Source organism: Pleurodeles waltl, chromosome 2_1 (genome assembly GCF_031143425.1).
Source record: "Pleurodeles waltl isolate 20211129_DDA chromosome 2_1, aPleWal1.hap1.20221129, whole genome shotgun sequence".
Classification (NCBI taxonomy): domain Eukaryota; kingdom Metazoa; phylum Chordata; class Amphibia; order Caudata; family Salamandridae; genus Pleurodeles; species Pleurodeles waltl.
In genome coordinates, this window is record NC_090438.1 from 637,301,461 (window position 1) to 637,316,118 (window position 14,658).

Sequence of the window (14,658 nt, forward strand, 5' to 3'; positions counted from 1 at the left end):
ACCCCCGTGGTGGTTTTAGGGTTAGCTGGGACCAACCGTGAAGTAAAGCAATATGCAATATTTCTCCATCATAGCAAACCTTTACAACATTAACTGGTCCTAATAGCAACGATATAATATATCTTGTACAAGCCTATCTGCAAGCTACATCAGTTGAATTTTATTTAAAACAAAAAAACAATCGTAATTGGAAAGTGGAAAAGGTCTAAGAAAGGAAGTGAAAGAAAATAGGGCAGCACCTTGCCGAAGGTTTAAATGGGACTCTGTACTTTTAAGGCAGCCAGCATCTTCACTGTCTGGTGATACCTAATAGTGGCAGTGACGCTTCGGTGTTCTTCTGGCTCTTAGGAGCCAGATACGCAACCCTGGACGCCGGTCTTAAATCCTTTTCCTGACCGGAAAATGGTTAGTTTTTCCTAAGTTACTTCTCATTAGATTACCTTTGTTTCTAGGTTCTTTTCAATGGAAAACCCACCTGCTTGGGTTGTGTTTTCTTTTTAGTCCTGCCACCTTTTTCTAATCATTTTTTTTTTTTTTTTTTTAGAATAAACTGATACCTTTAATTTCTGTATATGTCCATCTTCAGCTATGAGCAAAAGCCATCCAGGAACCTCTCCATAGTATTTTCCCACATATACATCACTTAGGAGTGTTCTTTATGCAGGGGCATGTGAAGGAGGACCATCAGATTGTTGGGTAATCCCCCTGTTAAAATTTGATGCCACATGGTACCATTACTGTAAACGTGGAGTGGGTGGCTCAGCTTGTGAAAAGTCCTCTGTGAGGAGGTGTACCACCTTTACCCCAGAACCTGACTCTTCAAGACTTTTCAAAATGGAATCCAGAGAACAGTTCCACGGTCTGGGGCCTTGCCATTCAGTGTTCATCATCGAATATGTATAGAAACAAATCTTAATCCAGTTTTATGTTCAAATGGTTGGCAGAGAAGACTGCCGTTTGATGGCAGATAGTCCCCAAACTCTCCATCGTATTCCAGTATACATACATTTGCCTGCATAATTGTTTCTTGGGATTTTTGTAGTTGCTGTGGTTTAACTAAGATCCCTTTGTCTATGCCTGAAGGTAAGGCACCTATTTGTTTGTTTATAACGTGGAGCAATACCAGCGAGCCTATACTCCTGATGAAGAACGAAAGTCAAACCTAAATATAAAACAATGGTGCAAAATAAAATACATACATTAAAACTAATTCAAAGCAGCCATCATGAGAAAATTATCATGAAGTCATCACAATTAAATATGTAAGAGTCTCTAAAAATCCAGTACACAACAGGGTCCAGATTGGTCTAAACGTCAGAAAGGCAGGTGACAGAACATGGTGCTTAAAGCTCTTTACTTGTTTTCTCATTTGCTGTCCAATCTCAGTCCTAATGATAGAGCGTTGCACATTTTATCTCCAGCAACTTTAAACATTATCCCTCTGAATCTGCCTCCGTTCCACTGTTAACATCTAATACCTTTCAAATGGCTTTTGGTCTTGTTCCTGGTGTATTTGAGCCATAGGTGGCTGTCCTTTTTATCCTTGCTACCATCAAGTCGCCACTCTTTCCTGACAATGAGGCACTTTCTCTGAAACAAGCCACAAACCGGTTTTGTGATTATTTTAATTTACAGACCGGTATTCTTCAACTTGGGCTTCCTCAGCTCCACCGAATAATTAAACAGAACATTGAAGGAAGTCGAATAAAGATACATGGAATATCTGGCATGCCCATGAAGACAGCCAGTGCCTCTGCTGTGTTGGGCTGTTCTGAATGAACACTGTAACTCTTTGGTGAGGTTTGCTAAAGACCTACCTAGTGATAAATGGCAAGACCTCAAAGATAGCCTTACTCATGGACCCCTAGTTTCCAATCAGGCTAACCGTACTGCTGAGGAAATCTTAAATCAAGAAGGAAATTAATACTGCTTTCAGAAGAGCTTGACCAGGATGTTCTGGGGTGAAGCCAGATGCACAACTAAAAGTGTTAAACCCGTCCTCCTGGGTAGTACCTACCTGCCCCAACCACCCCACCCCCCTTGGCACAGTGCAGTCAGGCTTAACCTGGTGGCAATGTGTAAAGTATTTGTGCAGCACTTAAAACAGTAATAAAGTGAATAACAGCACACAAAAAAGACCCCACACCAAGTTATTAAAATAGGGTAACTTTTAATATATAAAGGAAGACCAAAACGACATTGGTAGAACTGGAGGTATGCAGTTGTAAAGAATTCAGGGAAAATAGCCCCAAAAAGCACAAAGCTTCGACTGAGGATATCTGGTTGCGCTGGACTGGGGCAAAGTCGCAAGTTCAGGCCAACTGTGATGGTGTGCAAGCAAACTACAGGGACCAGTTAGGCCCGCTGAACAAAGTACCTTAAATCTATGTTTGAGGAGTGTTGCAGGTATCTGCGTGAGATGTGTCGCACAGCTGAAGTGATGCATCGGTTACTAGATGTGACAAGGCTGCAGTGTGATGTCCTGCATCATGATCAAGTATCCCATCGAGGGCTTGCAATGTGAAGTCTGAAGTAGAGAATGCATTGCACAGTTGGTGAGATATATCAGTTTTGAGGAGCTGTGGTGATGAATTTGGGGTCATCGCCGATGCTCCCGTAGACTAGGGATATGAGGGCCTGCACTGAGGATGCCTTGCGCAGCAGTAGTTCTGATGAAGCTTGTGATTTGGCTCTTTGTGACAGGGAAAACCCATGCAGCGGTGCCGATGTGTCAGTTCTGCTCGAGGTTTGGGGCAGCAGCAGGGGAGATGCGTCTGTTCCGCTGGATCCACAGAGCCTTAGGCACACTTCCAAATTTCCAGGACTAGAGTGACACTACTTGGCAGGGTACACTCAGAGTCTAGGTTTTTGGGGTCAAGGTTGTTAGAGCCTTCTCTCCCTGTGGCTTGAGTCAGGAGGCCAGCCAGCTAGTCACTCTGGTGTCCTGGGTGCAACAGATACAGGTCTAGTCCTTCTCACCCAGGCAGGAGGGCAGCAGTCCAGCAGAGTGGCAGTCATTTCAACAGCACAACAGTCCTTCTTCCTGGCAGAGTATCCCCAGGACCAGAGGTGTACTGATGAGTTGGCGTCTGAGGTCCAATATTAATACCCAGGTCTTTTTTTGAAGTGGTGAGAAACGTCTATAGGCAGGTCTTTGAAGTGCATAGGTACCCTACCTTCCTTGCCCTGGCTCCATACTAATTACAGAGGTTAGGCAGCCCTTTATGTGGAGGTAGGACACAGCCTATTTCGAGTGTAAGTTTAAGTAAGTGGGGCTGTGCCCAGCTCCTCCCTCACATCCTGCCGGTGTTGGCCCATCTAAGCATACCTAAGCTCCATGTTGTGTTTTGCTGTCTAGGAGGAATACACAATGCCCAGCTGTAAACTACATCCAGTCATGTGACCCAGGTGCAGGCAGCAAATGGCTAACATAGGAAAAAGCCAACTTTCTAAAAGTGGCATTTTCAAAATTGTATTTTAAAATCCGACTTCACGCTAAGTGAGGATTGTTCATTACAATTCCAAAGACACCAAACATGAATGAGTTACCTATTCTCATTTGTCAGTTGCATCTTATTAAATGTAATAAGGTAACTCCAATGTTGCCCTGCGGGAGAGGTAGGCATTATAGTAGTGAAAAACGAATTTAAAGGTTTGTCATCACCAGGACATGTAAAACTAAAATGTATATGTCCAACTTCTTAAATAAACTGCAATCTACCCGCTGGGCTGTCCTGGGCCTACCGTAGGGGTGACTTATATGTATTAAAAAGGAAAAGAAGGGCCTGCAAAATGTATTTTTCTAGATCAAAATGGCAATTTAAAGTTGCACACACAATCTGCAATAGGATTAACAGTGTTACTTAGGTGGGTGGCACAAGCAGCGCTGCAGGCCTACTAGTATTTAATTTACACACCCTGGGCACAGGTAGTGCCACTTCACTAGGGACGTAAAAAGTAAGCTAAACCTGCCAATTAGCTATAAGCCGGTCTTATGTGTTAAGGAGAGAGCACAAACACTTTGCACACTTAACCAGTGCTAGAGTCCTAAGGCTAGCAAAAATGAAGTCAGCAACCCAGGTTGTCTGAAGGCAAAAAGTTAGGGAAAAACCATGTGTAAGGAAATGCCTCCTTGGCCCTGACTTTTTGCCTTTGCTGATGCTAAGTTTTGATTTGAAAGTGTGCTGAGGCCTGCTAACCAGGCCCCAGCACCGGTGTTCTTTCCCTAACCTGTACTTTTGTTTACACAATTGGCACACCCTGGCATCCAGGTAAGTCCCTTGTAACTGGTACCCCTGGTACCAAGGGCCCTGATGCCAGGGAAGGTCTCTAAGGGCTGCAGCATATCTTATGCCACCCTAGGGACCCCTCACTCAGCACAGACACACTGCTTGCCAGCTTGTGGGTGCTGGTGGGGACAAAACGAGTAAGTCGACATGGCAATCCCCTCAGGGTGCCATGCCAACCTCACACTGCCTATGCAGTATAGATAAGTCACCCCTCTAGCAGGCCTTACAGCCCTAAGGCAGGGTGCACTATACCATAGGTGAGGGCACCAGTACATGAGCACTGTGCCTCTACAGTGTCTAAGCAAAACCTTAGACATTATAAGTGCAGGGTAGCCATAAGAGTATATGGTCTGGGAGTCTGTCATACACGAACTCCACAGCACCATAATGGCTAGACTGAAAACTGGGAAGTTTGGTATCAAACTTCTCAGCACAATAAATGCACACTGATGCCAGTGTACATTTTATTGTAACATACACCCCAGAGGGCACCTTAGAGGTGCCCCCTGAAACCTTCACCTACTACCCGTGTAGGCTGACTGGTTTTAGCAGCCTGCCACACTCGAGACATGTTGCTGGCCACATGGGGAGAGTGCCTTTGTCACTCTGTGGCTAGTAACAAATCCTGTACTGGGTGGAGGTGCTTCACACCTCCCCCTGCAGGAACTGTAACACCTGGCGGTGAGCCTCAAAGGCTCACCCCCTTTGTTACAGCACCACAGGGCACTCCAGCTAGTGGAGTTGCCCGCCCCCTCCGGCCACGGCCCCACTTTTGGCGGCAAGGCCGGAGGAGATAATGAGAATAACAAGGAGGAGTCACTGGCCAGTCAGGACAGCCCCTAGGGTGTCCTGAGCTGAGGTGACTCTGACTTTTAGAAATCCTCCATCTTGCAGATGGAGGATTCCCCCAATAGGGATAGGAATGTGACCCCCTCCCCTTGGGAGGAGGCACAAAGAGGGTGTACTCACCCTCAGGGCTAGTAGCCATTGGCTACTAACCCCCCAGACCTAAACATGCCCTTAAATTTAGTATTTACGGGCTCCCCAGAACCTTGGAACTCAGATTCCTGCAACCTAAGAAGAAGAGGACTGCTAAGCTGAAAAACCCTGCAGAGAAGACGGAGACACCAACTGCTTTGGCACCAGCCCTACCGGCCTGTCTCCCCCCTTCTGAAGACACTGCTCCAGCGACGCTTTCCCCAGGGACCAGCGACCTCTGAATCCTCAGAGGACTGCCCTGCTCTAAAAGGACCAAGAACTCCCGAGGACAGCGGCTCTGTTCATCCAAGACTGCAACTTTGTGTCAAAGGAGCAACTTTAAAACAACCTGCGTTTCCCGCCGGAAGCGTGAGACTTTCTACTCTGCACCCGACGCCCCCGGCTCGACTTGTGGAGAACAAACACTTCAGGGAGGACTCCCCGGCGACTGCGAGACCGTGAGTAGCCAGAGTTGACCCCCCCTGAGCCCCCACAGCGACGCCTGCAGAAGGAATCCCGAGGCTCCCCCTGACCGCGACTGCCTGCTCCTCAGATCCCGACGCCTGGAAAAGACTCTGCACCCGCAGCCCCCAGGACCTGAAGGATCCGGACTCCAGTGCCGGAGTAACCCCCAGGAGGCCCTCTCCCTTGCCCAGGTGGTGGCTACCAGGAGGAGCCCCCCCCCCTTGCCTGCCTGCATCGCTGAAGAGACCCCTTGGTCTCCCATTGAAACCTATTGAAAACCCGACGCGTGTTTGCACACTGCACCTGACCGGCCCTGAGCTGCTGGTGTGGTAACTTTGGGGTTGCTCTGAACCCCCAACGGTGGGCTACCTTGGACCCAAACTTGAACCCCGTAGGTGGTTTACTTACCTGCAAAAACTAACTAACTCTTACTCCCCCAGGAACTGTTGAAAATTGCACTAAGTATCTAGTTTTAAAATAGCTATATGTGATTTATTTGAAAACTGTGTATGCTATTTTGATTATTCAAAGTTCCTAAAGTACCTACCTGCAATACCTTTCATTTGAAGTATTACATGTAAAATTTGAACCTGTGGTTCTTAAAATAAACTAAGAAAAGATATTTTTCTATACAAAAACCTATTGGCCTGGAATTGTCTCAGAGTGTGTGTTCCTCATTTATTGCCTGTGTGTGTACAACAAATGCTTAACACTACTCCTTTTGATAAGCCTACTGCTCGACCACACTACCACAAAATAGAGCATTAGTATTATCTCTTTTTGCCACTATCTTGCCTCTAAGGGGAACCCTTGGACTCTGTGCATACTATTCCTTACTTTGAAATAGTACATACAGAGCCAACTTCCTACACCATGCCAGGTCTAACACCTCTTGCTAAAAAGCATTGTAACTCCCTCTGTTTTTTTTATAGGGAAATATTTTCCTGTACCAAGTCCTGCCAGTCTGCCAGAACATGGCAACTAACCTCTTTTCCAGCTGCAGTGATGCGAGCAAGTCTATGAATGGAAACTTTTTCACCTATCCCTGTCGGGACGATTTCCTTTGTTTGTTGCCAATGCCACTCTTGTGAAGGACATAAGGCCTCTGTTGCCATAGAAGATAAAAGTTCAAGTGATGTCATTATAATATCAATCCTCTGATGCTAGGTCAGTGCAAATTAGAGGAGCCTCGCACTTTTCCCCGTTCTGCTCGTAGACCCGAAATCCGAGGACCTGGAAGAAAAATAAACTAATATCTCTTGATGTGTTGATATGGGTCTCTGAACTTGTGCATGCCTGTTCACTTTTTTCAACTTTGAAGAATTTTTTTACGATGGAGGACTAAAATTACAAGTGAGTCCAAAAGGATGTGGTAATTTAAGGTGGTTGCCATATCTACTTTGCTAAATTCAGTCACTTAGTGAAAAACATTGCATTTAAATACAGCTTATTTTAATAAACTATTTTTACTTCTGGGTAGTTATCTTCATTGTTTACTATGTTCCTCAGAGGCGTACCGAAGAGTCACATTCTTCTCACCCCCCCCCTCCCAATTAGACACTGCTGCTTAATACTACTACGGTATTCATTACTGTTGGGTGGTGTTCCAATAGTGGAGAATCTCTCCAATTTGAGTTGTATTTCCCTATAAAACTCATGTCTATTGTCGCTGCTAGACCTTATCGGTCCAGTGAGGACATTCTGACTGCTCTTTTTCTCTTGGATTTTTTTTTTAATCTCGTACCACAATCTTGTTTTTTTTTTTTATATTTATTTATTTTTCTTTTGTGCCACAAACACTTAAGGTTGGCAGTGTTCTGGATTACTGGAGTCTAGAGTACAAGGGAGAAAAAAAACGTATCCTAGAACATTTAGAAACCTGCGCATCACGTCATACTTTTGGTCCGTTATCACTGAAGACCAATTAGCAAAATTATGCCATTGTTCTGGTTTTCCTGCACATTGTAGTAACTAGAAACAATTCTTGGCCCTGCATGTGACTGAGCTGGTTTGAGGATTAGCCTTTCTCTCTAATTTAATGCTTGTGATAAAGGTTAAAAGGCCGAACCGTACTCTGTATTTTGGATTTTGAGTGACCAAGCACAGTGTGAGCCCCGTTCTCATGTAGTTTGTGCCAATTTACGTTGTGCTGCTGTATTTGGATGCCTCCCCGCACAGCATGAGCTGTGTCGCTAATAACAGGGGAGGGCAAAATGTTTCATCACCTAGAATGACTTGACAGCATTTCTGGCCCCTTCTGTCACGGACAGGTTTCGTTTGGAAACTCCCAAACCATAGCAAGGTATGTTGAAAGGAATGTGGCAATAAAATCATCTGCCACCCTATCCAGTCGGTCTTCAGATATATTTATACTGATTACGTAAAATAGAGTTGTCGCTCACCCCGACGCCCTCCGTCCAACCCCAACCCCTCCCAAAAAAAAACAGAGACTCGCTTATGTCAACTGTTTTAGTTTTCATTTTCAATGTAAGTGCAAAGAAAAGTCCAGTTAGGAATTTACAAAGCTAATTGCTCTAACTCGAGCAAACGCAAGATCCATTGCATTTCACATGCGTGTTTCCTTACGGTAAAGCAGTGGCTGCCTCTTTGTTAGAACACCGTGGATGTAAAGAAACTGCAACCTCACATTGTGTGTGTCTTTAATATAGCTTGCTGGATTAATGCACCTACCTGCCAAAGGGAACTTTGTGCAAAGTGCGTGTCAGGGTTTCAGTACCGTCAGGGCAGATGGGCGGTTATAATGAGCTGGTAAAAATATGTTTACAGATCAGCCTGCATTGTCCCCGGTATGCAGATGTATAAAGCGATTTAGTACCAATGTAATTTATGGCAGAGACTAGAAGTTAAGCCTATGGTGCCATAGAACGTTCTTTACCATAGTAATACAAGAAGCATTCATTGGTAGGATAGCGTTTCAAAAAGAATTAGTGTACAGAGGACACGAAATGGCAAACACGAACCAGAATCATTTTGTGCGAGGCTTGAATAATAAACAGTGCGTCACATGCAAGAGCACCTAGCCTGGCATTGGGTTTATGAGATTCTGTGTAAGGAGCCAAGTCCTGAGTCGTGAAAGATTGGTAACTCGGCGTGCAGCTGGTGATATTGTAGGATAACCTTGAACGAGCGGAGAGTCAGTGGAGAGTGAGTTTAAGAGAATTTGCCTATTTGGCCGAAAGCCTGAAACAGATTCGGCGCAGGGTGCTGTGTAAAAGGGGAGGATGTTTAAGTTAGCAAATCAGCTGCAACACATTATTATTGTATGGTTAATAAAAAGAAGTTAAATATCTTACAGTTCAAAACAATATAAAATCAATAAGCATTTAATACAGTTAACAAATGAGTTATAGGCAGTGTTATTGAGAATCATGGAAATGTGCACATTTTATCTGAAAAAACAGATGAGCATAACTCATGACTGTGCATAACCATGCCCAAGGCTTATTTTGTAATGCATATTTTTGCTACTTTGGCGAAACTGTATTGAAAAGTTGTAGAAAACCGATGAACAATTGCATATCTGTTAGATTAAAACATTCTTTCAGTACTAGTGAACGCGAACTAATATTTCAACGTCTGAAATATGAAAGTAAACAGTTGGACCGTTCTATTAAAAAGCCATGGTAACAGCAAGGGCTGACAATTCCTTCCGGTAGGGGCAAATAGGACAGTCCTAGAGTAGCAGGTGTATTTACATCATTGCCTGATCTCGCCCACAGAAAACAGGGCAAATCATAGTCTCTTAAGGTCTCATTTTAGTCTGAGTAGGAGTGCGGACAGCAGGTAAGTGTATATTTGATTTTAGGCATGTGCTTTGTTAGGGAACATGAAGAGTTGGATCGTGTGAAGGAGCATATTAGACGCAATTTTTTTGTCAATATGGACTTGACGTGGCTCCTAGACATTTTAACGTCCCAAAGGTCAATTATCTGAAGAGATAGAGAGATTTGGTAATGGCATTAAGGTGGGTTTGTTTTGTTTGCCAAACCAAATTTCAACCCATATTGTAGGCCTAAGTGAGTCCTGTGGGGCAGTCTTGCCAAAAGTTTAAGATGGGCCGGCCTGATCAGGTTGAATTTCTGGCGTATTATGGGTCATATTTAAGAGCCCCTAGCATCACTGGAGCATCACTTTGTGACGCTCCAGTGGTCCTAACCTCTGCTCCATATTTACAAGGAGGTGTAATGGCACTTTTTGTGGTGTTATGCCTCCTTGTAAATATGGGCCCCTACAACGCAGTTTTTTGCGTCAGAGGGGCGTGCAATGGGCAACACCCATTGCATTTTGACGCCACCTCCGATTTACGAGATTTCGTAAACCTGAGGCAGCGCCAAAATCGAACGCCACCCTAGGGGTGGTGTTAGCAAGGCACAACAAGGAGGAATACTTTTATTCCTCCTCGTTTTTTTGCTTTTGTTATACATGCCGCATTCCTCAGCACACATAGAAAGAGCAAATTGCCAGAAATGATTGTTTATGTGCGGGAAGGTGTCCCTTACTGCACATAAACAGTTATTTGAAAATGATTCGTTGACACTTCTGGGTGTGCTGCAGAATGCAGCACACACAAGTGCCAAAGCGCCATTAGTGATTGTTTATGTGCAGGAAGAGACACCTTCCGGCACATAAATAATCACACCCCTCAATGCAGACATCCTAGCACGATGGTGCAAGGATGCCCGCATTGGCAGCTAAATTTAGCACTGGCGCAGGGGACAACACAGGGGTGCGCTGTATTCAATTAAATACGGCGCATCCATGCATTGTGAAAATGGCGGAGCGTGGTGCTGGCAATTTTGGCGCAGCTTCGCGCTCCATCATTTTCCCATAAATATGGGCCTATGTTTGGGATGAGGGAGGGTAAAAAGACGTTTGATCAGGTTTCTGTGCTCTATTTCTAGTAGCCTGATCAATCATACAGGAAACATTTTGCAGCCATATCTTAGCGTTGGCATGAGTTTGGCTTTCATCATGTCCACTAAATGCTTCAGAGATGGCATGGTTAAGTTTTCAAGTTTTATCAGAACTTATGTCTGGTTGCTTTCTTTCATTTTAATTTCTTCATTTTATTTGGAGAAGGATCAAGTGTTTTTAATCCAAAGGGCGAGATATAAAAATCGGCCTGCTTCATTTTTGTTTTTTAATACAAGTTACATCCACGGTTATTAATATCCCGGTTTCCAAAACACAAAACATTTTATTTTTCATAATCCATTGTTATCATTTTTAGCACAGTACAATAAAAAATACTTAAGTGTGTGCAGTAGCCCAATACCGGATTGATCAAAGACTAGTGTTGTCTCCATACATTAATTGCTGGATCAGTCTTCCTCTGACCTTTGGATGGCAAGCTCTTTTATTGGGAAAATTGTTTACGATGTCAACGATATAGAGGTTAAAAAGTGTTGGGGATGAAATGCAGCCCTGTTTAAGGCCTCAAGTTGTTGGGATCCTTTTAATCAAATACTTATCCATTGCCCTGTTTCATTCTGGCTCAGGTGTCCATGTATGATTAGATGGCTTTTAATAACTTGTTGTCTGTTCTCCATCCTTTTAATTTAAGCCAAATTAGAACATTGGAATGTTGGGAACTTCATTGAAGACAGTGGAGTGATGGGGACCTCTAATGGCTGGTAGAATCCCGGAGCTCCAATATTTTACACACCGCAACAGCTGTAAACAAAGGCCTCATGGAGTGTGAGGGAATTTCAGTTCCGTCTGACTCCGTGAGGCCTTTTATTTATTAGAAAATTCTGCCCTCTAGTGTCTAATGTTCTAATAGCTATACCGGCCATCAAATTCCCGCTACCTTGTTAAAGGCTCTCACCTTCGGCTTGGGCCTTTACTGGTTGGTATAGCCTGCTACAGTGGTCTTTAAGGCTATAGTAAATCCTGGATTTTGGTAAGGCCTTTTCTGCCCCTCTGGGGGGGAGGGGGGGGGGGGGTTAGAAACCTCTAAGGCACCAGGGATTTTTTTTTTTTTAAGGTGGGGAGCGAACCCTTAGGCAAGGATTGCTCCCCTAGGGGGGCAAACTATATTTAGGCCAATTCTGCCCACCTTGGGGGCAGATTGGCCTATTTTGATGAGGCCAATCTGCCCCCAGGGGGGCAGAAACCACTAGACACCAGGGAGTTTTTTTTGTTTTTCGTAAATTTCACGCAAGGGGAACGACCCCTTAGGCAAGGGGAGCGACCCCTTAGGCAAGGGTCGCTCCCCTGGGGGGGTGGGGGGGGATTATTTTAGGCCATTTCTGCCTCCCTGGGGGGGGTAGATCAGCCTATTTTGATTAGGCCGATCTGCCCCCAAGGAGGGCAGAAACCACTAGGCACCGGGGATTTTTTTTTCTTTTTTTGTTGTTTTACAGATGGGGAGCGACCCCTTGGACAAGGGTCGCTCCTCTGGAGGGCAAAATTGTATTTAGGCCATTTCTGCCCCCTTCGGGGGCAGATCGGCCGTTTTTTGCTACGCCAATCTGCCCCCAAGCGGGGCAGAAACCACTAGGCACCGGGGATTTTATTTTTGGCGGCAATGTCACGCAGGGGGAACGACCCCGTAGGCAAGAGTCGCTCCCGGGGGGGCAAATTTATTTTAGGCCATTTCTGCTCCCCCTGGGGGCAGAAACCTCTAGGCGCCAGGGGAAAAAAATGTGTTTTTGTTTTTTTTTTTTGTGTGTTTTTTTAGAGATGGGGAGCGACCCATTAAGCAAGGGTCGCTCCCCTGGGGGGCAAATTGTATTTAGACCCTTTCTGCCCCCCTTGGGGGCAGATTGGCCGATTTTAGGTCAATCTGCCCCCTAGGGGGCAGAAACCACTAGGCACCGGGGATTTCTTTTTTTGGCGACAATGTCACGCAGGGGGAGTGACCCCGTAGGCAAGGGTCGCTCCCAGGGCGGTTGGGGGTGGGGGGGGGGAAATTTAGTTTAGGCCATTTCTGCCCCCCCGTGGGGCCGGCTGAGCTAGAGGCCAAAATCCACAGGGAGGCACTTTGCAAAAAACACCTCTGTTTTCTGTGAAAAAACGTGTTGTGTCCACGTTGTGTTTTGGGCCATTTCCTTTCGTGGGCGCTAGGCCTACCCACAGAAGTGAGGTACCATTTTTATCGAGAGGCTTAGGGGAACGCTGGGTGGAAGGAAATTTGTGGCTCCTCTCAGATTCCAGAACTTTCTGTCACCGAAATGGGAGGAAAAAGTGTTTTTTTGGCCATATTTTGATGTTTGCAAAGGATTCTGGGTAACAGAACCTGATCAGAGCCCCGCAAGTCACCCCATCTTGGATTCCCCTGGGTTTCTAGTTTTCAAAAATGCGCTGGTTTGATAGGTTTCCCCAGGTGCCGGCTGAGCTACAGGCCAAAATCCACAGGTAGGCACTGTTTTCTTCAAAAAAATGTGATGTGTCCACATTGCGTTTTGGGGCATTTCCAGTCGCGGGCGCTAGGCCTACCCACACAAGTGAGGTATCATTTTTATCGGGAGACTTGGGGGAACGCTGGGTGGAAGGAAATTTGTGGCTCCTCTCTGATTCCAGAACTTTCTGTCACCAAAATGTGAGGAAAATGTGTTTTTTTTAGCCACATTTTGAGGTTTGCAAAGGATTCTTGGTAACAGAACCTGGTCAGAGCCCCACAAGTCACCCCATCTTGGTTTCCCTTAGGTCTCTAGTTTTCAAAAATGCACAGGTTTGGTAGGTTTCCCTAGGTGCCGGCTGAGCTAGAGGCCAAAATCTACAGGTAGGCACTTGGCAAAAAACACCTCTGTTTTCTTTCAAAAAATGTGATGTGTGCACGTTGCGTTTTGGGGCGTTTCCTGTCGCGGGCGCTAGGCCTACCCACACAAGTGAGGTATCATTTTTATCGGGAGACTTGGGGGAACATAGATTAGCAAAACAAGTGTTATTGCCTCTTGTCTTTCTCTACATTTTCCTTCCAAATATAAGAGTGTGTGTAAAAAAAGACATCTATTTGAGAAATGCCCTGTAATTCACATGCTAGTATGGTCACCCCGGAATTCAGAGATGTGCAAATAACCACTGCTCCTCAACACCTTATCTTGTGCCCATTTTGGAAATACAAAGGTTTTCTTGATAACTATTTTTGACTCTTTATATTTCAGCAAATGATTTGCTGTATACCCGGTATAGAATGAAAACGCACTGCAGGGTGCAGCTCATTTATTGGCTCTGGGTACCTTGGGTTCTTGATGAACCTACAAGCCCTATACATCCCCGCAACCAGAGGAGTCCAGCAGATGTAACGGTATATTGCTTTCGAAAATCTGACATTGCAGGAAAAAGTTAGAGTAAAACGTAGAGAAAAATTTATGTTTTTTTCACCTCAATTTCAATATTTTTCTTTTTCAGTTGTTATTTTCTGTAGGAAACTCTTGTGGGATCTCCACAAATGACCCCTTGCTGAATTCAGAATTTTGTCTACTTTTCAGAAATGTTTAGGTTTCTGGGATCCAGCATTGGTTTCACGCCCATTTCTGTCACTGACTGGAAGGAGGCTGAAAGAATAAAAAATTGTAAAAATGGGGTATGTCCCAGTAAAATGCCAAATTTGTGTTGAAAAATTGGGTTTTCTGATTCAAGTCTGCCTGTTCCTGGAAGCTGGTGATTTTAGCACTGCAAACCCTTTGTTGATGCCATTTTCAGGGAAAAAACCACAAGCCTTCTTCTGCAGCCCCTTTTTCCTATTTTGTTTTTAAAAAAAACAAAATTTTCACTGTATTTTGGCTAATTTCTTGGCCTCCTTCAGGGGAACCCACAACGTCTGGGTACCTCTAGAATCCCTAGGATTTTGGAATAAAAGGACGCAAATTTGGCTTGGCTAGCTTATGTGGACAAAAAGTTATGAGGGCCTAAGCGCAAACTGCCCCAAATAGGCAAAAAAAGGCCTGGCACAGGAGGG

At 44.8% G+C, this 14,658-nt stretch overlaps 1 protein-coding gene across 1 annotated transcript in view; it reads left to right on the forward strand.

The window, feature by feature from the left end:
* The window catches only part of STK17A (serine/threonine kinase 17a), a 235,803-nt gene that overhangs the window by 204,724 nt on the left and 16,421 nt on the right, over positions 1 to 14,658 (forward strand). The window lies entirely within an intron of this gene.